The 24,701-nt window shown below is 45.1% G+C and overlaps 1 long non-coding RNA gene across 1 annotated transcript; it reads left to right on the top strand.

Annotated features, from left to right (window-relative positions):
- Window positions 1–2,917: 2,917 nt before the first annotated feature.
- On the top strand, window positions 2,918–5,142 carry LOC129631512 (uncharacterized). The gene is made up of 2 exons (XR_008704063.1): window positions 2,918–3,171; window positions 4,545–5,142. It is a non-coding gene; the product is annotated as an uncharacterized LOC129631512 (long non-coding RNA).
- The last annotated feature ends 19,559 nt before the right edge of the window (window positions 5,143–24,701 follow it).

The raw sequence follows: 24,701 nt of genomic DNA, 5'->3' as shown, positions 1-24,701 counted from the left end.
TGGGGTTTTGACACAGATAGCAGAGACCCCAAACTTTGTTTGGTCCCTGTGCGCTACCCAGGGACCCCAGACATGTCCTCATTCCTCTGGCCTGTAGGTGGGGATTGGCCAGGGGTGTATGCCTCCCCTCCTGCCCACTGCATGGAGGGGTTTGGGCACCCTAGGAGGTGGCGAGTGGCTTTCTTCTTGGCCTGTGCTAATCCTTCTTAGGAAGACGAAGAAATAAAAGGTGGAGGTGGGAGTGGGCAGGAAAGAAGGGAAGTAGGATCCAGGTCCCAACCTGCTCAGAGCGCTCTTCTCTGGTGGAAATTTGGAAAATCCATTCTGCTTACTCAGAAGGCAAGTGTTCATTTTCTCAGCAGCTTCTGTTATTTTTTTTCAGATATTGAAAGCTTTCTTCCCTTTGCCCCAAAATAATCATTTTATTGGTAGTGGGGACACGTGCAAAACTTCCCTGAAAAAACGTGCATAAAACATAAAATTCTGATACTTTGTGCTGGCGGCATCCTGGGTGCTGTTTGGTGCTCTGGTCCTGGGGTGTACCAGTCAGCATCCCTGGGCACCTCCAGGGAGGATGTAGTTCTCTCTCTCCTTCCAACTTGGCTGCCTGTAGCAGAGGGCAGGCTGGCAGGCTTCCATCTCTGCTGGGTCCCCTAACTCACTCATAGACTTTCATTCATTAACTCACCCACTCACTCATTTCTTCATTTGTTAGTGAATTAACTCATTTGTTCATTAATGAATTTATTGCTCAGTTAATTAAGCAATTCCTTTCCCTTCCTCCCTTCCTTCTTTCTTCCTTATTGCTTCATTCAGTGAGCCGTGGTTTTGCCTGCTTCCTAGGAAAGAGCCCCAACTGCCACAGCCCCTCAGTTTTTAGGGTCGTGGCACTGGTCAGAAGTCGTCATCAGAGTTCCGAAGTGATGCTGGGTCTGCACTCCCAGAGACACTGCCCTCTGGGAGCCTCCTCTCCAGCAGTTCCTGTGCCAGGAGTTGGGGCCCCATGCAGGGATCACAGCTCGGGGAACATGTGAGCTTTGGCTGTGGAAGGGTTGGTAACAGAAAATCCACGCTCCAGAGGAAGGATCCATGCTAGACCTTATTTTCCTTGGGAGTCTAAGGAATTAAACTTTCTCCTGTGCTCCTAAGGGTTTATCACATGAGAAGAGTCAACCTCCCTGTAATAAAGGACGCTAATGTTAATAGCGAGGTGACTTTATTTTAACCCCCCAAACTGGTCGCTGTTTATTTGTAGACTTGATGGTGTGCAGAGGCAAGGAACCAGCAGCCCTGCTGGCTGCCTGGGAGAGGAGTTTCCAGGAGGGTAAAGTATGCTTTCTTCTGACCCAGCAGGCTTCTCTGGGGGTTTATCCTGAGGACATTATTTAAAAATGAGCACAGTAATTTAGTACAGGTGTATTGTTATAGCATCTCATGTAAAAAGAGGTTACTGATGAAACAAGTCTAATCACTAGACTAGATGAAATGATTTTTTTAAGCTTTTTTTTATATTGCAGTTATTTTATAGTGGCTCAGATGGTAGAGAATCTGCCTGCAGTGCGGTAGACCCAGGTTCTATCCCTGGATTGGGGAGATTCCCTGGAGAAGGAAATGGCTACCCACTCCAGTATTCTTTCTTGGAGAGTTCTATGGACAGAGGAGCCTGGCGGGCCCCAGTCCATGGGGTTGCAAAGTGTCAAACATGACTGGGCAACTAACACTCTCATAGCTGAGGTTGATGTTGTGGTACCCAACAGAGCAGGTACGCAGGTACACGGGTTTCAGGTACACAGCAGAGCAACTCAGCCATATACATATACATGTATCCATTCTCCCCCAGACTCCCCTCCCATCCAGGCTGCCACACAACACTGAGCAGAGCTCCCTGTGCTATGCAGTAGTTCCTTGTTAGTTATCCATTTTAAATACAGCAGTGTGCTCAGACTTACATGCAAGAACCGGGGAGGCTGCAACAATGGTGAAAACCAGGGGTCGGAAGCTGACTACCATTTGTCTTTTTTCTAGAGGAGAGACACATCTGGGCAAGGAGGAGAGGCAGGGCAGAGGGGGCCAGTCCTCACCTGGGACAGTATTCCCTGCTTCCCTATGTGAAGTGGTCCTGGGCTACTGCTGGCTTTTCATGTTCCTCTAATTCACGCAGGCGGTGCATTTCAAAAGTGTGAAGTTGTGCACAGCCTTGAACGCCACAATGCTACTTTCAGGCGATGCTGCTTAGGAGAATAATCTTAAATAAAAACAGAAGATCATATACAATGATGTTTATTGCAACTTTATTTTTGACTTTTTATTGTACAAAACTAAAATAACATACAAAGTAGCATGAACAGAAAAGCAAACCCACATGTACCCGCTCCCCAGATCCAACTCCCAGGGCCCCTCCTGTCCCTTCATTTATTAAAAAAATAAATTTTAGTGGAGTATAGTTTCTTTACAATGTAGTGTTAGTTTCTCCTGTGCAGCAAAGTGAATCAGTTATTCGTGTACATATATCCATTCTTATTTAGATTCTTTGTTATACAGGTCATTACAGAGTATTGAGTAGAATTCCCTGTGTTATACAGTAGGTTCTCATTAGTTATCTTGTTTATACACAGTAGTGTGTGTATTGGAGAAGGCAATGGCACCCCACTCCAGTACTCTTGCCTGGCAAATCCCATGGACGGAGGAGCCTGGTGGGCTGCAGTCCATGGGGTTGCTAAGAGTCAGACACGACTGAGCGACTTCACTTTCACTTTTCACTTTCATGCATTGGAGAAGGAAATGGCAACCCACTCCAGTATTCTTGCCTGGAGAATCCCAGGGGTGGGGGAGCCTCGTGGGCTGCCGCCTATGGGGTCACACAGTGTCGGACACGACTGAAGCGACTTAGCAGCAGCAGCAGCAGCAATGTGTGTATGTCAATCCCCATTTCCTAGTTCATCCCACCCTACCTTCCCCCCTTGGTATCCATAAGTTTGTTCTCTACATCCATGTCTCTATTTCTGCTTTGCAGATAAGTTCATCTGTACTGGTGGCTCAGACGGTAAAGAATCTGCCTGCAATGTTAAAGACCTGGGTTCAATCCCCAGGTTGGGAAGATGCCCTGGAGGAGGACATGACAACACACTCCAGTATCCCTGCCTGGAGAATCCTCATGGACAGAGGAGCCTGGTGGGTTACAGTCCATGGGGTTGCAGAGTTGGACATGACTGAATGACTAAGCACAGCACACAGCAGTATCATTTCTCTAGATTCCACATATAAGAGATATTATCCAATATTTGTTTTTCCCTTTCTTTGTCCCTTGATTTATTGAAGCAAATCTCAGATACTGTGTTATTTCTTCCTTCAATAATTCAGAAGGCATCTGTAACAGACAAGGACTTCTTAGAAAAGCAGAACCACAGTAACTTTATCTCATTTTAACAAAAATTCCTTCATATTGTCAAACATCCAGTGAATGGTCAATATTCCCTACTTGTCTCAAAATCTTTCTTCTTTTAGACTGCTTTCTTGGGAATTTGAATCAGATAAGTTCCAGCCATTGCAACTGGTCCACTCATCTTTTCCATCTCTAAGTCCCCACCTTCTCTTCCTCTTTTTCCCTTAGAATTTACTGAAAGACCTGGATAAATTGTACCATTTCCTACAGACTTGATTTTGCTGATTGCTTTGTTTTTGTCACTCTGTTTCTTATATATCCTGTGACTTTGTCACTAATGGAAACCACAGGTATTTCCATGTAGCATTATAGCTATTGTGGGTGTCTCAAAATATAATCTGTGCTCATCTCTACTATGAAGTAGGAAATGGCAACCCACGCCAGTATTCTTGCCTGGAGAATTCCATGGACAGAGGAGCCTGGTGGGCTATAGTCCGTGGGGTCACAAAGAGTTGGACACGATTGAACGCACACACACATCTCTACTAAGAAATTATAGGATCTGTCACTAGATCTTGTTATTTGATTAGCAAACGAATATGCACATTTATTTTGGTTTTTGCTCATTTAAAAAATTCGACTAATTTTTTTTTTAAACTGATGAGTTTTTGAGAGTTCTTTTTCTTTATTTTCTGGAAGAAATCCTATAGAATAGCATTAGGTTTTCTTTAAACATTTGATAGAATCCATCAGTAACACCATCTAGGCCTGGAGATTTCCTTTATGGATATTTTAAATCTCAAGTTCAGATTTCTTAATCATTATAGTCTAGATTTTAGTTCTTTGTCAGATATACAATATTTTCTGGACCTTGTCTTTTCATCTTCTTTACATGATCGTTTGAAGAGCAAAAGTTTTGAATTTTGATTAAATAGACTTTATTAGCTTTTTCTTTTATGACTAGTGCTTTTCCTATCGTTTCTCCTGTCAAGGACTTTCTGCTTAGCTCTAGATTCTAAAGACTTTTCTCACGTGCTATTTACTAAAAGTTTTGTAGTTTTACATTTTAGTCTGTGATCAATTTGAGTTAATTATTTTGTAAAGAGTTACACTTTATATCAACGTTCTTTTTGTTTGTTTGTTTTTGCCTGTGGATGTCCAGTTGCTCCAGAACCATTGGTTGAAAAACAGCATCTTTCTTTCATTAGATTGCTTTTGTACCTTTGTAAAAAGTCAGCTGGATATACGAGATATGGAAGCAGCCTGAGTGCCCATCAACAGATGAATGGATAAAAATGATGGACACACACACACACACACACACAATACTACTCAGCCATAAAAAGAATGACATTTTGCCATTTGCAACAACATGGATGGACTTGGAAAGTACTATACTTAATGAAATAAGTCAGATAGAGACAAATACTGTATCTTATCACTTACATGTGGGATCTAAAAAATACAACAAACTAGTGAATATAACAAAAAAGAAACACACTTACAGTTATAGAGAACAAATTAGTGGTTACCACTGGGATGAGGGAAGGAGGAGGAACTCTGGGGTAAGAGATTAAGAGTTTCAAAATACTGTGTATAAAATAAGCTACAATGCAATATTGTACAACACAAGGAATATAGCCAACATTTTATAATAATTATAAATGAAGTGTAACCTTTAAAATTGTGAATCTTGTACACCTGTAACTTATGTAAAATTGTACATCAATTATATCTCAATAAAAAATTTGCTGGGCATATTTTTGTGGGTTACCTTGGGGCTCTCTATCCCATTCTGTTGATATGCAGTTTTATCTCTCTGCCAATACACAATCTTTTTTTTTTTCAATACACAATCTTGATCACTGTAGCTATATGGTAAGTCTTGAACTTGGGTAAACCAATTCCTTCTACTTTATTCCTCTTTTTCTAAAATTGTTTTTGCTATGCTAGCTCCTTTGTTTTTGAAATAAATTTTAGAATACCATTGTGTGTAACATATATATATGTCTTTATGGAATTTTGATAGAAATTGTATTAAACCTGTGTATCAATTTGAGGAGAATCTATCTTTTTGTTGAGTCTTCTAATCTATGAACAATTATTTAGATCTTCTTTGATTTCTTTCATCAGCATTGTGTAGTTGTCTGCACAATGCTTATACAAATTTTGTTAGATTTATATCTTAATTTTTTTCTGAGAAATTATTAATGTATTATATTACAAAATTTTTGTGTTCATGCATTTATTGCTAGTTTATAGAAATATAATTGATTTTTGTATATTTATCTTTTACCTTGCAACCTAGCTGAATTCATTTGTTATTTCTAAGAGACTTTTTACAGATTTCTACATAGATAATCATATCATCTACAAACAGAAATAGTTTTGTTTTTTCTCTTCTGATTTGCATGCCTTTTATTTCCCTTTTTGTTTCATTATTGCACTAGCTAGAACTTTCACCAATATGTTAAATAAGAGCAGTGAGCGTGACACCTTGCCTTGTTCCAGATCCCTGGGGAAAAATACTGTCTTTTATCATTAAGCATAATGTTAGCTGTAGGTTATTTGTAGATTCCCTGTATCAAATAGAGTAAATTCCCCACTATTCCTAATTTTCTGAGATATTTTATCAAAATATTCTGTCAATATCATATCATCATATAATTTTTATTTTTTTAGCTTGTTAATATTGAACCAGCTTTGCATCCATGGAACATACCCCATTTGGTTACTGTGTGTAATTCTTTATATATATTGCTGAATTCTACTTGCTAATATTGTGAAGGATTTTTGCAGCTCCATTCATGTGGTTTCATTTTTTCCTTCTCCCTCCCTCCCTGCCTCCTGGCTCTTCCTCGCTTCTGCCCTCCCTTTTCTACCTTCCTTCTTTCCCTCCTTCTTCCCTCCTCCCCTTGTTCCCTCCCTCCCTTCTTCTCTTCCCCTCTCTTTTCTTTTTTTCTTTCAGTGTTTGATTTTGGTAGCAGAGTAATACAAACTTAATAATATGAATTGGGAAGTGTTTCCTTCTTTTTATTTTCTGGAAGAAATCCTATAGAATAGCATTAATTTTTCTTTAAACATTTGAGAGAATCCGTCAGAACACCATCTAGGCCTAGGGATTTCCTTTTTGGATATTTAAAATCTCAAATGCAAATTTATTAATCATTATAAGACTATTCACACTCTTGTTTTCACATTGGGTGAAGTATGTGTTTTTTGAAGAATCAACCCATTTTGTTTCAGTTGTCAAAGTTACCTGTGTGGAGTTGTTTACAGATTTCCTTATCATCATTTTTATAAGTGCAGAGTTTGTGCTGATATCTTCTGTTGTATTCCCATCAGGACAATTTGTGTTTTTCTGTTTTTTATTTTTTTGTCAGTTTGCCAGAGATTTGTCAGTTTTACTGATCTTTCCAAAGAAGTAACTTTTTGTTTCATTGATCTTCTCTATTGTTTTTAATTTCATTTATTTACATTCTTATCTTCATTATTAGCTTTCATCTGTCTTTTTGCTTTGAGTTTGTTCTGCTCTTCTTTTATTAGTGGCAGCTTAGACTATTTATTTGAGACCTTTCCTCTTTCCTTTCTGTATGCATTTGGTAGTATAAATTTCCCTCTCAGCACTGCTTTAGCTGTGTTCTACCAACTTCTGATTTTTGTATTCTCATTTTCATTGTTTCATTAAAAAATTTCCATTGAGATTTTTCATAATCCATGGGTTATTTATAAGTGTGTGTTTAGTTTCCAAGTGTTTGGAAAATTTTGTTATCTTTCTATGATTGATTTCCATTTGGTTTTATTGTGGTTGAAGAGCATACTCTACATGACTTAAATTCCTTCAAGTTTGTTGAGATTTTTTTATGGCCTAGGATCTAGCTATTTTTGTATATGTTCCATGGACACTTGAAAAAAGTGTGGCTCCTACTGCTGTTGTGTGAATGGTTCTATAAATGTCAGTTAATTCTTGGTTGATGGTGTTGAGTTCTTCCATATCCTTCTTGGTTTTCTGTCTAGTTTTTGACAGAAGAGACTTAAGGCTCTTAACTGTAATTGTGGATTTATCTCTTTCTCTTTTCAGTCCTGTCAGTTTTTACTTATATTTTGTAGCTCTTTTGTTTGGTATGAACACATTTAGGATATACACACATTCTAAGTGTATGTACGAGTATACAAGAATAATGAATATAAGAATGCAAACATATTCCTTAAGAAGTATACATTTGAATCAGTTCTAATGAGGTGGATGAAATTGGAGCCTATTATACAGAGTGAAGTAAGCCAGAAGGAAAAACACCAATACAGTATACTAATGCATATATATGGAATTTAGAAAGATGGTAACAATAATCCTGTATGCTGCTGCTGCTGCTAAGTCGCTTCAGTCGTGTCCAACTCTGTGCAACCCCACAGACGGCAGCCCACCAGGCTCCTCCGTCCCTGGGATTCTCCAGGCAAGAACACTGGAGTGGGTTGCCATTTCCTTCTCCATATGAGACAACAAAAGAGACACTGATGTATAGAACAGTCTTGTGGACTTTGTGGGAGAGGGAGAGTGTGGGATGATTTGGGAGGATGGCATTTAAACATGAATAATAATCATATATGAAATGAGTCGCCAGTCCAGGTTCGATGAACGATACTGGATGCTTGGGGCTGGTGCACTGGGACGACTCAGAGGGATGGTACGGGGAGGGAGGAAGGAGGAGGGTTCAGGATGGGGAACACGTGTATACCTGTGGCGGATTCATGTTGATATATGACAAAACCAATACAATATTGTAAAGTTAAAAAATAAAATAAAAAAAATAAGTAAATTAAAAAAATAAAAGAATGACTATATGGGTAAAAAAAAAAATGCACACATATTCTTGATGGACTGATCCTTTTATCACTATGTAGTATCCTTTTCTATCTATGGTAATTTTCTTTGAAGTCCATTTTATCTGATATTAATGCAAATATTCCTTTTATTTATTTAACATTTGCACAATATATCTTTTGCTTTCAACCTGCCTATACTGTTGTATTTGAAATGAGATTTTTGTTGACAATATGTCATTAGGTCGTGCTTTTTTTTTTCTTTTCTTCTTTTTAAAAATTATTTATTTTTTAATTAAAGGATAATTGATTTATAGAATTTTGTTGTTTTCTGTCAAACCTCAACATGAATCAGCCATAGGTATACATATATCCCCTCCCCTTTGAACCTTCCTCCTATCTCTCTCCCCATCCCATCCCTCTAGATTGATACAGAACCCCTGTTTGAGTTTCCTGAGCCATACAGCAAATTCTTGTTGGCTATCCATTTTACGTATGGTAGGAGATGGTGAGATGTATGGAAGGTCATGTTTTTTGATTCATTTCTACCACCTCTCTTAATTGGTATACTTAGACCATTTGCATTTAAGATAGCTATTGATATATTAGAGCTTAATTCTGCTATTGTCATTCATTTGTTTTCTGTGGTTTGTTTCTTTGTTTTCGTTTTTCTGGGTGCCTGTGGAACATTAAAAAGTTCTGCTTTGATTTATCTGTAGTGTTTTTGAGTGTATCTGTTTGTGTAACTTTTTAAGTGGTTGCCCTAGGCATTGCATTCTTTATATATAGCTTATCGGCTTCTACTGGTATCTTCAGTTCACGAGTTTGAATAAAGTATAGAAACATTACCTCCCTTTACCTTTATCTTCCCCAGTTATAATATTGTTTAAAATATTTTCACTAAATACATTTATAGTTACATCAAGCAGTGTTATAGTTTTTGCTTTGATCATCAAACATGTTTGGAAACCTCAAAAGAAGGGAAACCTATTACATAATATTTACCCATATTTTTATTTATTGTATTCACTCCTCTTTCCTCTGTTCCAAGTTTTCTTTTCTTTCTTTCTTTTTTTAAATAGAATCTTTTCTGTTTACAGAAACTTCTTCAGCCTTTCTTTTAGGGTAGGTCTGCAAGGGACAATGTCTCTTAGCTTACTTTCACTGGAGAATGTCTTGATTTCCCTTTAATTAATGAAGAGCAGTTTTGTTGGGTATAAAATTTGGGGTACACAGTCTTTTTTCCCCAGCACTCAAAGAATATTGCTTTATTGCCTCCATGATTTCTGATAAGAAATCTACTGTTATTCTCATTGCCTTCTTCCAGTGTTAACATATCATTTTTCTCTGGCTATTTTCAAGATTTTGTCTTTGTTTTTAGTTTTCAGAAGTTTATTGCTAGTGCGTCTTGTATAGATTTTTTAAAAATGTATACTGTTTGGGTAAACTTAGCTCCTAGAATCTGTGGATTTATGTCTTCTGTCAAGTCTGGGAAGTTTCAACCATTCTTTCTTTGAATACTTTTCAGTCCTGTCCTCTTTCTCCTCTCCTAGAATTCTGATGAAATTAATGTTAGGTCTTTTGTTATAATCCCATGGGAACCTGAGCCTCTACTATTTTTTTCAGCCTATTTTCCCCTCTGTTGTTCAGATTGGGTAATGCCTATTTACCTTCCAAGTCACTAATTATTTCCTCTTTCTCCTCCATTCTGCTCTTAAGTCCAACTACTGAACTTTTTTTTTTTGTTTTTGTTTACTGTATTTTTCAGTTCCTAAATTTCCCTTTGGTTCTCCTTTATATCTTCTGTTTATTTGTTGAGACTCTTTCCCCCACCCCCATTTGTTTCAAATTGGTCTGTAATTAATTGGTCATTGAAGCATTTTAAGTGATGGCTGCTTTAACTCTTCATCAGATAATTCTAACAATTTTTTTTTCATACTGTTGTTGGCATTTGATTGTCTTTTTATTTATTTATTTATTTTTTGTATAACGTTTTCTTTTTTAAATTAATTTTTGTTGGGGTATAGTTGATTTACCATGTTGTGTTGGTTTCTGCTGTACAGTAAACTGAATCAGTTATCCATATACATATATCCACTCTCTTCTAGATTCTATTCCCATGTATCTGGTTGTCCTTTAAAATTCAGTTTGAGATCTTTCTTTTTTGTGGTATGATGATTTTTTTATTGAAACCTGGAAGTTTGCATTATCTTAGGAGATTCTGGGTTTTACTTAAACTTTTTGTTTTAGATGGTTTTCTCTGACACTGTTGTAGTTGGGGAAAGGGGACGCTGCCTGTTAGTTTTGAGTTCAAAACGAACATATTTTGCAGCTCTGTTTGGTGCATACACATTTAGGATTGATATGTCTTCTTGGTAAATTAACATTTTTACTATTATGAAACGTCTCTGTCTTTGATGATTTCCTTTGCTCTGAAGTCAATTTTATCTGATAGAAATATAGTCTACTTCCAGGTCTCCCATGCTGTTATCTATGGAGGAAATAGGATCCTTACTGCTTTTGGATGTGGGTAGGTGAACTGGCTCCCCATGTGGACTCCACTGACAGAGTGATGGGCTGGCCTTGTTACCTGGGCAATGGTGGAAGTCTCGATTCTCCACCAGGCCTGCTTTAAACTGCATCAGGAATGGGAGGGGTGTTTTGTTACTGCCAAGAGAGAGGTGAAGTACAGGCTCTCCATTGTCTCCACAGACACTGTTGGGATTCTCCAGGCCAGAATACTGGAGTGGGTAGCCCTTCCCTTCTCCAGGGGATCTTCCCAACCCAGGGATCGAACCCAGGGCTCCTGCCTTGCAGGTAGATTCTTTACCAGCTGAGCCACAAGGGAAGCCCAAGAATACTGGAGTGGGTAGCCTATCCCTTCTCCAGGGGATCTTCCCAACCCAGGAATTGAACCAGGGTCTCCTGTGTTGCAGGCAGAATAGAGTAGAGTGGGTGGAGTAGAGTGGTTGATTATTGCCTAAAAGTTTTCTGTCTTATGAGGCTGCCCCTTTCCTTGTCCTTTGGCCAGAGAGACCAGACTTTCACTGGGACTTTCTTTTGAGTGTGCCTATTGTAGTTTCCAGACTTCTGGCTTCTTCTATTCAAAGTCTAGGATATATGAAGCAAAAAGAAAATCAAGGGAACTGACTACTATGTCATTTCTTGGGCCTTGAGGTCCTAGCCAATCTACTTTTGTCTTTCTACCTCCTCTGGGATCAGTGGCAGTCTCCCTTCCCTGATCACTCTCCCTTGGGGATTTTTCTATGTCATCTAGCACATGGCCATTGGCCCTCATTCATTTATTCAACAAAATTGGTGTTAGCCTATTTCTGCAGATACAGTGATTGAAAGACCTTATGAGTTACAGTTAGTGGAAGAGACAAAGAGTAACCGCAGGGTCTGGGAGAACGTTTTTTTCTTGGGCTGACCTTGCCTTGTCCTTGAGGAGGAGATTCTAGGGCTCAGGGTCTGGGCCTTGCTTCTCTGCCCAGGATGAGATGTGGCTCCCAGTCCCAGTCCCAGTGGATACATCTGGAGGTTTGGCCCCAGCAGGACACGCTCAGGTACTGAGCATCTATCTGCCAATGCTGAGCCAACACTGGGATGTGGAATGTGAGATGAGAGTGAAGAGGCCAGCTCCTGGCAGCTCCGGGCCTGGGCAGGGCTGGAACGAGGCTGTGGAAACAATCAGTGTCTTGAAAGCTCACCCTTGAATGGGAATGTGGGCACTAGGGGTGATGGGGGATCAGGGTACAGCTTCCTCAGGAAGGAGGCTTCTGAGCTGCACCTGGGCACTGATTGGAAAAAGTGCTAGTAGAAGGGCAGCCTAGGAGGGGGCTCTATTTCCTGCCCCCATCAGGTGGAGCAGCTGGAAAAGGGACCTGGGGAACCCAGGTTCCTGCTGGGGCCGCCGCCCTGGTGTTGTCCCTCCCCTCCCCATGGGCATTGTCTTCCTCCTGCCGTGATACCCCCACCCTGGTCTTTCCTCGACCCGCCATGGGCATTGCACTCCTGCCCATGATGCCTGTCCAGGCCCTCCATTGTCTGGGGAAGATGTGCGCTCACCCGGGTGGGTTATTATTAGCCTGCGATGAAGTGAAAGGCCCTGAATGGGGGATGCCGAGCTCCTGCCTGACACCGTGGCCGAGGCAAGAAGGAAATGATTCATTATGGCTACAAGGCGTGCTCTAATTTCATATAACGAAATAAATGACAGTCGTATTTTGGGCGCCACCATGCACAGATAGCATTGTTCCCTGACTGCCTCTCACCCGGGCTGCAAGGAGAATTGGAGCAGCCCTTTGTGCGGAGAGATGAGAGGCTGGGGGCGCCTGGGGGGTGGCGGGTGCTGTGACCCTGGGAGGATGAGTCAAGTCATGGCTCAGTGGCTGGGGTGGCCGGGGAAAAGGGTTCCGAGACAGTCTCCTCCCCAGTTGTGGGCCCCCTTTCCTGCTGATCTCGCTTCTTCCTGTGCTTCATATACCCCACCTTCCATCCTCATGGCTCCTCCAGACGCTGCCTATCCATCCAATTCAGCCCCAGCTCTGAGCCACCTCCTCCAGGAAGCCCACAGGGGACTCTGCTTTTCCAGTGGTGTGTCTATGCATTCTGGTGAGCACCTGTCTCCCTCCTTGCAGGCTCCTGGGTGCCTCACACACCACCACACTTACAGCTTTAGGTGAGGCTTCCTTGGCTGTGAAGGTGTCCCCAAGTTCAGTGTGCCTCCACCTTCTGGAGCAGGGAATTCCTTCAAGTTGATGGCAGGGCACCCACGAGGGGGTGCGCCCTTCAGGGCAGGTCTAGCTACACGATTTGTCGGGACCAGGGTCAGATGAAAATTCATGGGCCATTGTTACAAGATAAAGAATTTCAAGAGCAGAATCTTAAACCCTTTTGAATAAGGGACCCTAAGCATTGCATGGAAAATCCCATGGATGGAGGAGCCTGGTAGGCTGCAGTCCATGGGGTCGCTAAGAGTCGGACACGACTGAGCAACTTCACTTTCACTTTTCACTTTCATGCATTGGAGAAGGAAATGGCAACCCACTCCAGAGTTCTTGCCTGGAGAATCCCAGGGATGGGGCAGCCTGGTGGGCTGCCGTCTATGGGGTCACACAGAGTCGGACATGACTGAAGCAACTTAGCAGTAGCAGCAAGCATTGCATAGGTGTCAGGCTCTGTTCTATAGCTTGAGCGAAGAGACCCAAAGTTGGAGCCTGGGGTCCCCTGGTGACAGAACTGGTCCTCTCCTACCTTAGCTGTGGTCAGGTCAGTTTGATGGGGCCTGGGGGAGGGACGCTGGATGAACGAGGATGGAAGCACGTTCCACAGGCTTCCACAAGTGGCCACAGAATCTTATTTTCCTAATGCGTCTCATTTGTGGTCTGGAACCTAAGATAAAAATAATAGAAGAATAGGATAACACTCAAGGGCAATTTCATCTCTGAGCGTCTCACCAGGAGAGGAGCCTCAGGATCGTTGGACCAAGGAATTCTTTTTCCTGCAATATTTGCACACAAAATGGTCTCATTTAAAAATGCACATTAAGAGTCATGTCAATCACAGACACTTGGAAATAGGTGCTGCCTTGAAGGGAAGCAGAACTTTTTTGTGGAATTTAATTCGTTAAAATAAGCTTTTTCAATCAGGCTGACAGCACGGCTGTGGAGCAGGGAACTCACACCTTCCTCCTGCTCCTGCTGTGGGTGGCTTCCCCCCGCCCTGCCCCCCTCACCACCCACAGAGGTCACTGCGTTGAGTGTGCCAGCAGTGAGGTGTCTGAGCTGGACAAGGCCCTCTCTCCCTGGTTTCCCTATTGTTCTCCAAGATCAAGTCATAGCATCACCCATAGACCAGAGGTGGGGGCTGGGCAGGCCAATACCCAGGAGGGCAGATCCCTGAGTCAGAGCCTGCAGTGGGGTTTCAGCCCAGGATCCCTTACTGGTTGGATTTCCATGGGGGAGTACAGAGGTTGCCATCAGATGCCCCAGGTGCTGTCTTCAGGTTGAAGTTTCAGGTTGCTGTCTTCAGTTTATTCCTTCATCATTCTTTGCTTCCTTCCTTTCTCTCTCTCCTTCCCTCTCTTTCTTCCTCTCTCCCTTTCTTTCCCTCCCTCTCTTTCTCTCTCTCTCCTTCCTTTTCTTTCTTTCTCTCTCTCTCCCTCTCTCTTTCTCTCTGCCTTTCTTTCCCTCCCTCCCTTCTTTCCTTTTTTTCTTTCTCTCTCCTTCCTTCTCTCTTTTTCCCTTTCTTTCTTTCCCTGTGTGCTTTGCTTTACCAAAACCTGAATTAGGTGCCAACCTTTAAAAATCAGAAGTCTGCGTATAAACCCCCGGATTTCTGGCTTCTCTTGAAAGCAATCTGAAGATTCCCATGTGATCATGATCAGGGTGCTGAGCAGGCTGCTCTCTTCAGGCGAGGCCATGCTCTGCAGGTTGTCATGGTCCCCAAGGCTCTGCACCCTCTCCCATCCCTGCAGTGAGGTGCGGTCCCCATTGAGTTGGGTTTGCACTGTAGTACTTCCTACACCTGGCTGGCATCACTCATTTGGGTGGACTTCCTGGGTCCTGTAGGCACTTTACCTCTTTTCTTCTCATTTAGAAGTTTCCCGTAGAGCTTTGCTGATGGAAAATGGCTCAGTGTCGGGGGATGTAGAAGCATAGATGAGGAGGAAATGTTCACACTGTCTGTTCCCACCCTTTCCTTGCATGCTGAGAAAGTGCTTGATTTATGCTGGTGATCAGGTTATTGGCCTGGGTATTTCCTACTGCTCATTGAGAGCAGAGTGAGGGGCAGAGCGAGAAGAAGGGACAAAAAGAGAGGCAGCTTAGGGCACGTGGACAGAGCTTTTGCCAACTTCTCTCAGCCCTTACTTGCTGAAACATGAATCTGCATCATTACAATCTTCTCTTTGAAAAGCACGCTCTCCACACTGTGTTCCTCTCCTATGGAAAGCCTGTGCCTGTAATTGACAGATGGAGCAGCTTCTAACAGGTCACTCCTGGATGCTTCAAAAGAGATAAACCCTCAGCTCCACACAGCAGCTCCTTCCTGGGATCCAGCTCACACTCTGCCCAGGGCCTGCCTCCCTGGCTGTGGGGAGGCTGGAAGACAGGCATGTTTTCTGAGTGACCTCCACCGAGGGAGGTCAGCTGAGCTGGCCGCTGTGGTTGCCTTGTTCAGGACCTATGTCCCATAGCACATCCCTCGGACCAAGAGTCAAGAGGCAAAGTCAAGGCCCAGGAACCTCTTGCTTATAGCTCCTTCTCATCCTTCGTCCCTGGACAGAAGCCTGTGCCTCAAACAACTTCCTTCTGTCCCTCAGGCCATTCTATAGGAACCGCCTCTGCTGCCCAGCAGGTGTTGGCCTGTCTTGGCATTCTGGCAAGGTGAGAACAAAGTTTTTGTAGAAATGGGAAGATGGTGAAAGCAAGGAAAGCAGGGCTGCCACAATGTCCAACTAAGGAAGCAACCCGCCTTTCCAACACTACCTTGTTAATTGGCCATCTGGTAGGTTGGGGCCCAGTTGAATTAAATAAAGGGTGATGTATGCAGTGGTGGGAAGATGCAGTCTTCAGCAACACCAGGTTAAATGTTGCTTTGCATGTAGCCCAGGGCCACTGCTTTCCAGAAAGCCTACTGACTGTGGGGTGGGCTGGAGTTTAGCCATACCAGGTACAGAGGGTCCCTTTGCTGGGCCTTTCTGTGACTGGGTTATGCAACGTGACTGCCTGTCTCAGAGATGTCCCTGCATTCTGGGCCCACTCGTGGCCTTCTGTTGGGAGGGGGCAGTCTCGGGGGTATGACCATCATCTAAGAACAGGCTTAAGTCACTGAGCTGCTGTGTTACCAGTGATGCACCTTGGGGTCCTTTGCTGGAAAATGGAGTTACACTCTGGAGGGGTCCCCCTTCTCCCTGAGGAGAAATTCTTTGGATCTTTTAGGTCATTTCCTCTGGAGAGTCCTTCCTGATTCTCAGAGAGAGGCTGCCATATGGAGAAGCAGGCTGAGGAAAGCCATTTCGTCCGAAAGTCAAGTGGATTGGGGAGGTGACAGGCGGTCTGCTGGGGAAGGTCGGGCCTTGGTCTGAAGATGCTGGCCATGTGGGGCTAGGACCTTCCCATCCAGACTCTGAGCTTGACTCTGACACTCTGGTGTCCCATCCAGACACCCTATTTGGGTGTCTGGACACCCTACTTGACCACGCCCTTTGTCTGTGGTCAAGACTTGGGTTTCCAAGAGCACAAAAGTGTCTGAGCAGGCCCAGAGCTTCCCCAGGTCTCTCCTGCAGACCCACGAGCTGTGGCATCACCTGCCTGCTGGCCTCTCTTCTGGGGTCAGTGTCCCTCCATAAGTCAGAACCTGCAAGAGATGACTGTCCATACCTGCCTGCTTCCATGGCTCTGAGTGGAGGCCACCTGGGTAGTGAGGTGTCTCACAGGTTGAGGAAATCTCCAGCAAGAAAGGGCTCCTGAGGGAGGCTGAGAAACACTGTGAACCCAAAGAGCTCCGCAGAGCACACTCGGCCCTGCTGGGGGATATCACTGCCCGGCCAGCAGGAAAGAGTGGAGGCTGGCAGGGCAAGGTGGCTCCACCCTGTCCTGGAGGCCCCGGGCTTCAGACCATGAGCTTCTGGTCTCTAGGGCCCTTGAACTTTGGCAAACTGGAGGCAGTTTGCCCAGGACTTTCTGGGTTTTACTCCTGAGTGTCCACAGCTTAGAAACACCTCGGTTTCATGCACACCAGATTGGTTGATCACCCTACTTGGGTGTGGTCCTGGAGTCAGAGGGCTGATCAGAGTGTAAAATCCGGAATGGGTGGCCATGGTCTGGATGTGAGGACGTGCCTGTAGAAGAGGCTGCAGCAGCCCTTTTTTAATAGGTATGTTGACAGGGATTGGACGATTTTATTTATTAAATTTTGGCTGTGCAGGTTCTTGGTTGTGGTGCATAGGCTTCTCCAGCTTCCCTGAGTCATGTGTGATCTTAGTTCCCCAAGCAGGGATTGAACCTGTGTCCCCTGTGTTGGAAGGTGGATTCTTAACCTCTGGACCATCAGGGAAGCTCTAGCAGCCCCAGGATGGATGCTTCCTGCGTGTCTCCACCTTCCCAGCGGGCAGCCCTGTGACATCATCGTCACAGGCACACGCAGCACAGCGTATGTACACGAGGTCACCATCGTGACAGCAGCCACATCAAAATGGATCTTCCCATCACAGCAGCGGCTGATGTTGAACGACCAGGGATGTGAGCAGCTCTGCCAACTGCTGGGCTTGCTCGTGTCTCTGTTAATGAGGCCGATCCTCCTGCCACCCCCAAGAGAGGGGGAACCTTACTCTCCTCACCTTGCAGAGGAGCAAAGCAGCCCAGCACTTGCCCAAGGTCAACAGAGATGGATCTGGGGTTTTCTGCAGCCCACACGAGGATCTTCCACCTTATGCGAAGTTGGTGACAGGGGCCACTTTTGGAGACCGTGGTCTCTGCAGCTGCTGGTCTCCTTGCTGAAATCTTGTCCTCCTGCAGCGCCCGCTGCTCACCCCAACTCCTGGGGGTGTGGCAAGGATGAGACATGTCTGTTCCCCAGCTCCCCCAGCAAGGAGGGGATGCTCAGTGCAAATGCACTGAATGAATGAGCCCAACCAGCCTCTCTTCCTCACTGTGTGCCCTGAAACCGCATGGCGCCTAGAGTCAAATATAGATTCAGACATGTGGTCACTGTGTGACCTCTTTTGGAATTCATGTGGTCCCTCTGAGCTGAGATTTCCTCCTGGTAAAATGGGGGGAAAAAGTGCCTGTCTCATGGAGTTCTTCTAAGGCTTTGAGACAATGAAGCCCTGGAATTCAGAACCCTCTATAAATGTCAGCTATGCCTGCCTCCATCCACCTGCCCTACCCAGGGATGTGCCTTCGTTTCGACAATAGGGGCAGCCTGGACTCTCCACGTTCCCTCTCTCTGCCGTGTCTCCTCGTGGTGGCCTGCATGGGCACTGGTACCCAGAGTCCAGGGCCACAGTGGGGTTGAGGGTGGTGCTGTAATTGTGTGAAACTGCTGAAGAGTCAGGGGGCAGGAGGAAGGCCTGGCTCCTGGAACAGCAAAGGGACTGATCACAGTCTTATATGTAGAGAGGGGCATCCAGGGCTTTGGGTTTGCCTGGTGGGGAGAGCCTGGCACCGACACCTTTGAACATGGAGAAAGTTATTGAGAAGGTCACGGCCACTGTCCATCAGGCAGACCTGGAGGCATCCAGACAGTGAAGGAAGGAAGGGGGCAGAGGAAAGGGACAGAGGGAAATTCTCTGCCTGCAGAAACCCATACTGATCTTCCATATCCAGGGTACAAACTATCCCATGAGGCTTTCCTGTGTTTCCCCTACAGGTCTTTGCTTCTTCTGGGTCTCCAGACTTCTTGCTTCTTTATTTAGGTGTGTTTCATCTTTTCATCTGTCCTTCTCACAACTTGAGCCTCTGAGTCAATGGTGATTCTCACCCTCAAGAGCTGGCAAGGATGCAGAAGGGAAGGGAAATGCAAGTGGAGATGCCTCCTGGGGACAGCTGGTCAAACCTCTTTCCTTGGTCATCTTGTCCACATGCTCATTTGGGACAACATATCAGACCCAAGCAGCAAGCAATGAAACTCTGTATCTTGCTGCTTGGGTCTGATATATGGTCCTGGGTGAGCATATGGGCGAAATGGTGAGCAACTGGATGGAATTCCAGTTGAGCTATTTCAAATCCAAAAAGATGATGCTGTGAAAGTGCTGCCCTCAATATGCCAGCAAATTTGGAAAACTCAGCAGTGGCCACAGGACTGGAAAAGGTCAGTTTTCATTGCAGTCCTAAAGAAAGGCAATGCCAAAGAATGTTCAAACTACCACACAATTGCACTCATCTCACACACTAGCAAGGTAATGCTCAAAATTCTCCAAGCCAGGCTTCAACAGTACATGAACCATGAGCTTCCAGATGTTCAAGGTGGATTTAGAAAAGGCAGAGGAGTCAGAGCTCAAATTGCCAATATCTGTTGAATCATCAAAAAAGCAAGAGTTCCAGAAAAACATCTACTTCTGCTTTATTGACTATACAAAAGCCTTTGTGTGGATCACAACAACCTGTGGAAAATTTTTCAAGAGATGGGAATACCAGATCACCTGACCTGCCTCCTGAGAAATCTGTATGCAGGTCAAGAAGCAACAATTAGAACCAGACGTGGAACTACAGACTGGTTCCAAATTGGGAAAGGAGCACGTCAAGGCTGTATTTCATGCCCCTGCTTATTTAACTTAAATGCAGACTACATCATGCAAAATGTCGGGCTGGATGAAGCACAAGCTGGAATCAAGATTGCCGGGAGAAATATCAATAACCTCAGATATGCAGATGACATCACCCTTACGGCAGAAAGTGAAGAGGAACTAAAAGCCTTGTGAATTAAGTGAAAGAGGAGAGTGAAAAAGCTGGCTTAAGCCTCAATATTCAAAAAACAAAGATCATGGCATACAGTTCCATCAATTCATGGCAAATAGATGAGGAAACAATGAAAACAGTGACAGTCTTTATTTTCTTGGGCTCCAAAATCACTGCAGATGGTGACTGCAGCCATGAAATTAAAAGATGCTTGCTCTTTGGAAGAAAAGCTATGACCAACCTAGACAGAATATTAAAAAGCAGAGACATTACTTTGCTAACAAAGGTCTGTCTAGTCAAAGCTATGGTTTTTCCAGTAGTCATGTATGGATGTGCGAGTTGGACCATAAAGAAAGCTGAGCCACCACAGAATTGATGCTTTGGAAGTGTGCTGTTGGAGAAGACTCTTGATAATTCCTTGGACAGGGAGGAGATCCAACCAGTCCATCCTAAAGGAAATCAGTCCTGAATATTCATTGGAAGCACTGATGCTGAAGCTGAAGCTCCAATACTTTGGCCACCTAATATGAAAAATGGACTCCCTGGAAAAGTTCTTCCAAGGAAAGAACTGGGAAAGATTGAAGGTAGGAGGAGAAGGGGATGACAGACGATGAGATGGTTGGATGGCATTACCGACTCAATGGACATGAGTTTGCGCAAGTTTTGGGAGTTGGACAGTTCATGGATAGGACTGCATGGTGCAGTCCACGAGGTCACAAAGAGTCATACATGACTGAGCGACTGAACTGAGCATGTGGGCAAGATGCCTGAGTCCTGGAAAAAACAGGGCTCTAAAGGTGATGTAGGACCACCTTTTAGAGTCTAAATGCCGAGGCAGATTTGCTCTTCTATGTGGGTGTTTTGCCTTTCATCTTTTATTCCTGTGCCTTATAGACACTGGTACGAATGGTGGCGGACTGCCATAGAAAGTGGAAGAAAGTGAAGTTGCTCAGTTGTGTCTGACTCTTTGCAACCCCATGGACTGTAGCCTACCAGGCTCCTCGGTTCATGGAATTTTCCAGGCAAGAATACTGGAGTGGGTTGCCATTTCCTTCTCCAGGGGATCTTTCTGAGCAAAGGACAAAAACAACATCCCAGCAATTGGCCTGGCATGTAGGCCAGATTTTGTGACTAAGTTGCAAGAGTTACAGTTTTGACACTGCCTGCTTGAGCTCGTCTGAACAATCTGAGGTCCCTTATGCGTTCCTCTGAGATCTTTGGTGGAGGTGTTTTTTCTTACTTTTTGTTCTATGTTTTGGAAAGAAGTTTGCGGGAGCTTTTGGATCCCCCATAATGATGGGAATTATAATGAAACACATGAACGAATCTGCACTAGAGTCTGGAATGGTGAGACGGTCCCTTCTATGGGGCATGCATTGTGGGCTGTTAGCTTCTGCAGAGCTTGACAGTCTATGAAAATTGGACTCCTTTCAACCCACAGGGCTTCCCAGGTGGGGCTAGTGGTAAAGATCCCAGCTGCCAATGCAGGAGACATAAAAGACATGGGTTTGATCCCTGGATTAGGAAGATCCCCTGAAGGAGGGCATGGCAACCCACTCCAGTATCTTGCCTGGAGAATCCCATGAACAGAGGAGCCTGATGGGCTACAGTCCATTGGATTGCAAAGAGTTGGACACGACTGAAGCAACTTAGCACCCACACTCCCCAGCACTCCACAGCATGCCCTGGAAGAGCAAAGTGCTACAAGTGCAAAGAGCAAAGTGCAACCCGAGTTCTCATAACAAAATACTGCACGCTGAATGGCTTCAACAACAGAAATGACTTTTCCTGCCGTTGTGGAGGCTGGAAGTCTGCGATCAGGGTGCCAGGATGGCTGGGTTTTGGTGAGAGCTCTTCCCGACTTGTGGATGCCACCTTCTCCCTGTGCTTCCACATGGGAGAGGCAGTGATTGTTAGAACAGAAACCTGGTCCTGCCACCACCCTGCCAATGGATTCACACTGCATTAGAGTAACCCCCTACCTCTCATCGCAGTCCCCATGGTCCTCAGCGATTCGGACCAGCCTGACCTTTGACCCCAGGTCACTTTCCCTGCTGCTCAGGAGCCTCCAGTCACTGAGCTTTTGGTTCCTTAAATCTGAGCCTCAGCGTTTGTCACGCTCTCTGCTCACGAAATGTTAATTCGTCACCGGGGTCTTGATTTCCTGAGGGCCGACTGTTGCTCTGTCACACCACCGCTGTGGCATTTCTTCAGAGTTCTTACATCCAGAAGGCGTTGTCTTCTGGCTAGAATGTCAGCTCCACGAGGGCAGGCATCTCATCCCTCTTGCCTGCTGCTGAAACTGTAGCGCCAGAGCGGCGCCTGGCCCGCCGGTGGTGCACGCCAACATCTGATGGACGAACGTGCCTCTCTGAGCCTTTCTCTTGGGATAGTGTGGGGGCACTCAGAGTATCTTCAGAGCCTCCCCTGGCCTTCCACCAGCATTCATCCATTCTTCTGCTCAGGCTTTCCTTGTTGGATTCCCCACCCCCGCCCTTTGGCCCCATGCTGTGCAGTCAGGGGCTCCAGTTACATCAGACTACTCTGCAGACTCGGCACACTCTAGCCTCCTGCTTTTGCAAACACCTTCCCAGCTCCCTGAAATACCCAAGTCAAGATTTTCCAGAGGATTCTAAAAGCCCTGTTTCAGGAACCTGTCCCCTCCCCCCACACTCCCACACCCTAAGTTGGCATTTGCACTGATCCTTGGACAGTATGGGCTGACTTGGTTCCCTGGTTGTGAAAGTGAAAGTCGCTCAGTTGTGTCCGACTCTTTGCGACCCCATGGACTATACAGTCCATGGAATCCTCTAGGCCAGAATACTGGAGTGGGTAGCCTTTCTCTTCTCCAGGGCATCTTCCCAACCAGGGGATCGAACCCAGGTTTCCCACTGCTGAGCCACAAGGGAAGCCCAAGAATACTGAAGTGGTTGCCTGTCTCTTCTTTAGCGGATCTTCCTGACCCAGGAATTGAACCGGGGTCTCCTGTATTGCAGGCAGATTCTTTACCAACTGAGCTATCAGGGAAGCTGCACAGGAATTGAGAGAACAGGCGGGTGCTTCAGCCAAGGTCCCCACTTCCGCTCCCTCAACCGCGTCCCCTGCCTATGCAGCCCCGCTCCCTCACCTGCACTTTCCCTGGCACCTGGCTCAAAAGGGCACCAGGGGCTCAGAGCCTGCCCTAGTTTACTCATTCTTTCACTCACTAAGGGATCCACGATGCTCCGATGCTCTGGGTATGGTGATAACTGCTCAGCACGCAGGGAGAGGTCCCCACCCAGAGGGGAGATGGTCATCATGCATTTTTCAGAGGTGGTGCCCCTGATGAGTCTGGATGTGCACAGGACTGGGTGGATGACATATTGTGGTCACGTGAGCGGATTTCAGTTGAAGAATATTTAAGAAGCTCACAGACTACTAGTGTAGTAAAAGCTATTATTTCCATGTCAAATTCTGTTTTTTTTTGAGAGGTTCAAGAAAATGGAACATTTGAAGATACCTGAAAAAAATCTTGCAAAACAAGGGTGGGGCTTCGCTGCCCTGGCTTGGGACTCTCTCTCTGGAACCTTCTGGCCAGGAGACACGGGCCACCAAACAGTACGTGGGACAAGCTCAGGGCTCTCCCCACTCTGGGGCCACAGCAGGGAGTGCAGAGCAAAATTCTCAGGGGGTACGGGAAGCCATGGATGACCGCCAGCGGTGCACCCCAGTACTTATGAGTGCCTGCTGTATGCGTGCCCTGTCCACTGGGGTCTGGATGCCTCCGGGTCCTTGCTGGAATCCGATTCCAATTGCTTTTGGAATCTTCAGCAGATGTTCTCTTTCCTTGGAAGGATGTTACCTCATTTTCCTTATGTTCTTCATGAAACATTCCCTGACTTTCCTCCACATTCCTGAGGCTCACTGACTTTGCAGTCAACCCTCTTTCAGGCTGCCAAGTGTGCAGACTGGGGACTTGGGGGTCATAGGGACCAGGGCTCTAACATCAACCAGGGCTCCCCCCTGTTCCTTTCAGGCAGTTCTGTAACTTCTGGGTCTAGCTCCATGCAAACCATGGACACTACCCTCTACCCTCAGGGCTTAGTTTTCTTTACTAGCCTTTATGCCCTGGTTAGAATACAATTCCTTTGGGGTCCCGTAGAGCCCAGCACTGTGCTTACTTCCGAGCTGTTGATAAATTTTTGTGTTGGATTTAGAAAAAAAAATGTGACGATTGAAAAAAAAAAATAGAAAGGCCTTTCTTTTCCTCAGAATTCAACTTCTGGGAAAGTCTATTTGGATGATTAAATGGTTAATAATAGGCAAGGATATTTTTTGGGAAAAAAAGAGGGATGGAGAATTTGTACTAGATATTAAAGCACATTTTAAAACCACAAAAGATCAAGGTAAAACAAAATCAAATCCAGAAGCAGACCTGTTGTAGCCCAGGCTATCTAGAAAACACAGCTTGAGGCAAGGATGAAAGTGCCAGAGCTTTATTCGGGAGGCGAAAGCTGGGCAGAGAGTGTGAGGCAGGATAAGGAAGGCAAGCAGGGACGGGAAGCCACGACTGGGCCTGCATGGTGGCAGGACAGACATGGCAGGTGGCTTGGCAGGTGGCTTTGCTTGGCTCTGTGGTCTTCTCCAGGTGGGCTGAGCACAGAAACTCTGCCTCAGAGTAGTTGGGAGTGAAAGCAAAGAGGGAATCTGTGTGCCCACCACCCGCATCTCCTGTTTCCCTCTGGTCACAGCTCGTCCCCTCGGTGGTATCCCCTGCATTTCCACTGCGCATCTTCCCTTTATATCTTTGGTAGCTTCTCACCGCACTAGTCCCATACCCAGAGGTGAGGGATTTCCCACAAGCCTGCAACTGGCTGGAGATGTCGGAAACGTGAAGTATTGTGGCTTGGCCGCTGGTTGCACAGTGGTGATCAACATGGGGGTCAGGCAAGTGAGGTTGTCACCCCAGGAGCAAAATTTAAGGGAGTGCCAACAAACTCGGCAATTGGGCGAAATCATTCTGAACGTGGTGTTGAAAAAAAAATTAAAATTAATGAAAAAACTTATGCTGAACAAATATCAAAATTGTAAATAATGACAAGATTGGAGAGGGCCGG

This window comes from Bubalus kerabau, chromosome 17 (genome assembly GCF_029407905.1).
Source record: "Bubalus kerabau isolate K-KA32 ecotype Philippines breed swamp buffalo chromosome 17, PCC_UOA_SB_1v2, whole genome shotgun sequence".
Taxonomy (NCBI): domain Eukaryota; kingdom Metazoa; phylum Chordata; class Mammalia; order Artiodactyla; family Bovidae; genus Bubalus; species Bubalus kerabau.
Note: the sequence above shows the minus strand (reverse complement) of the source record. Positions and strands in the feature narration are given on the sequence as shown.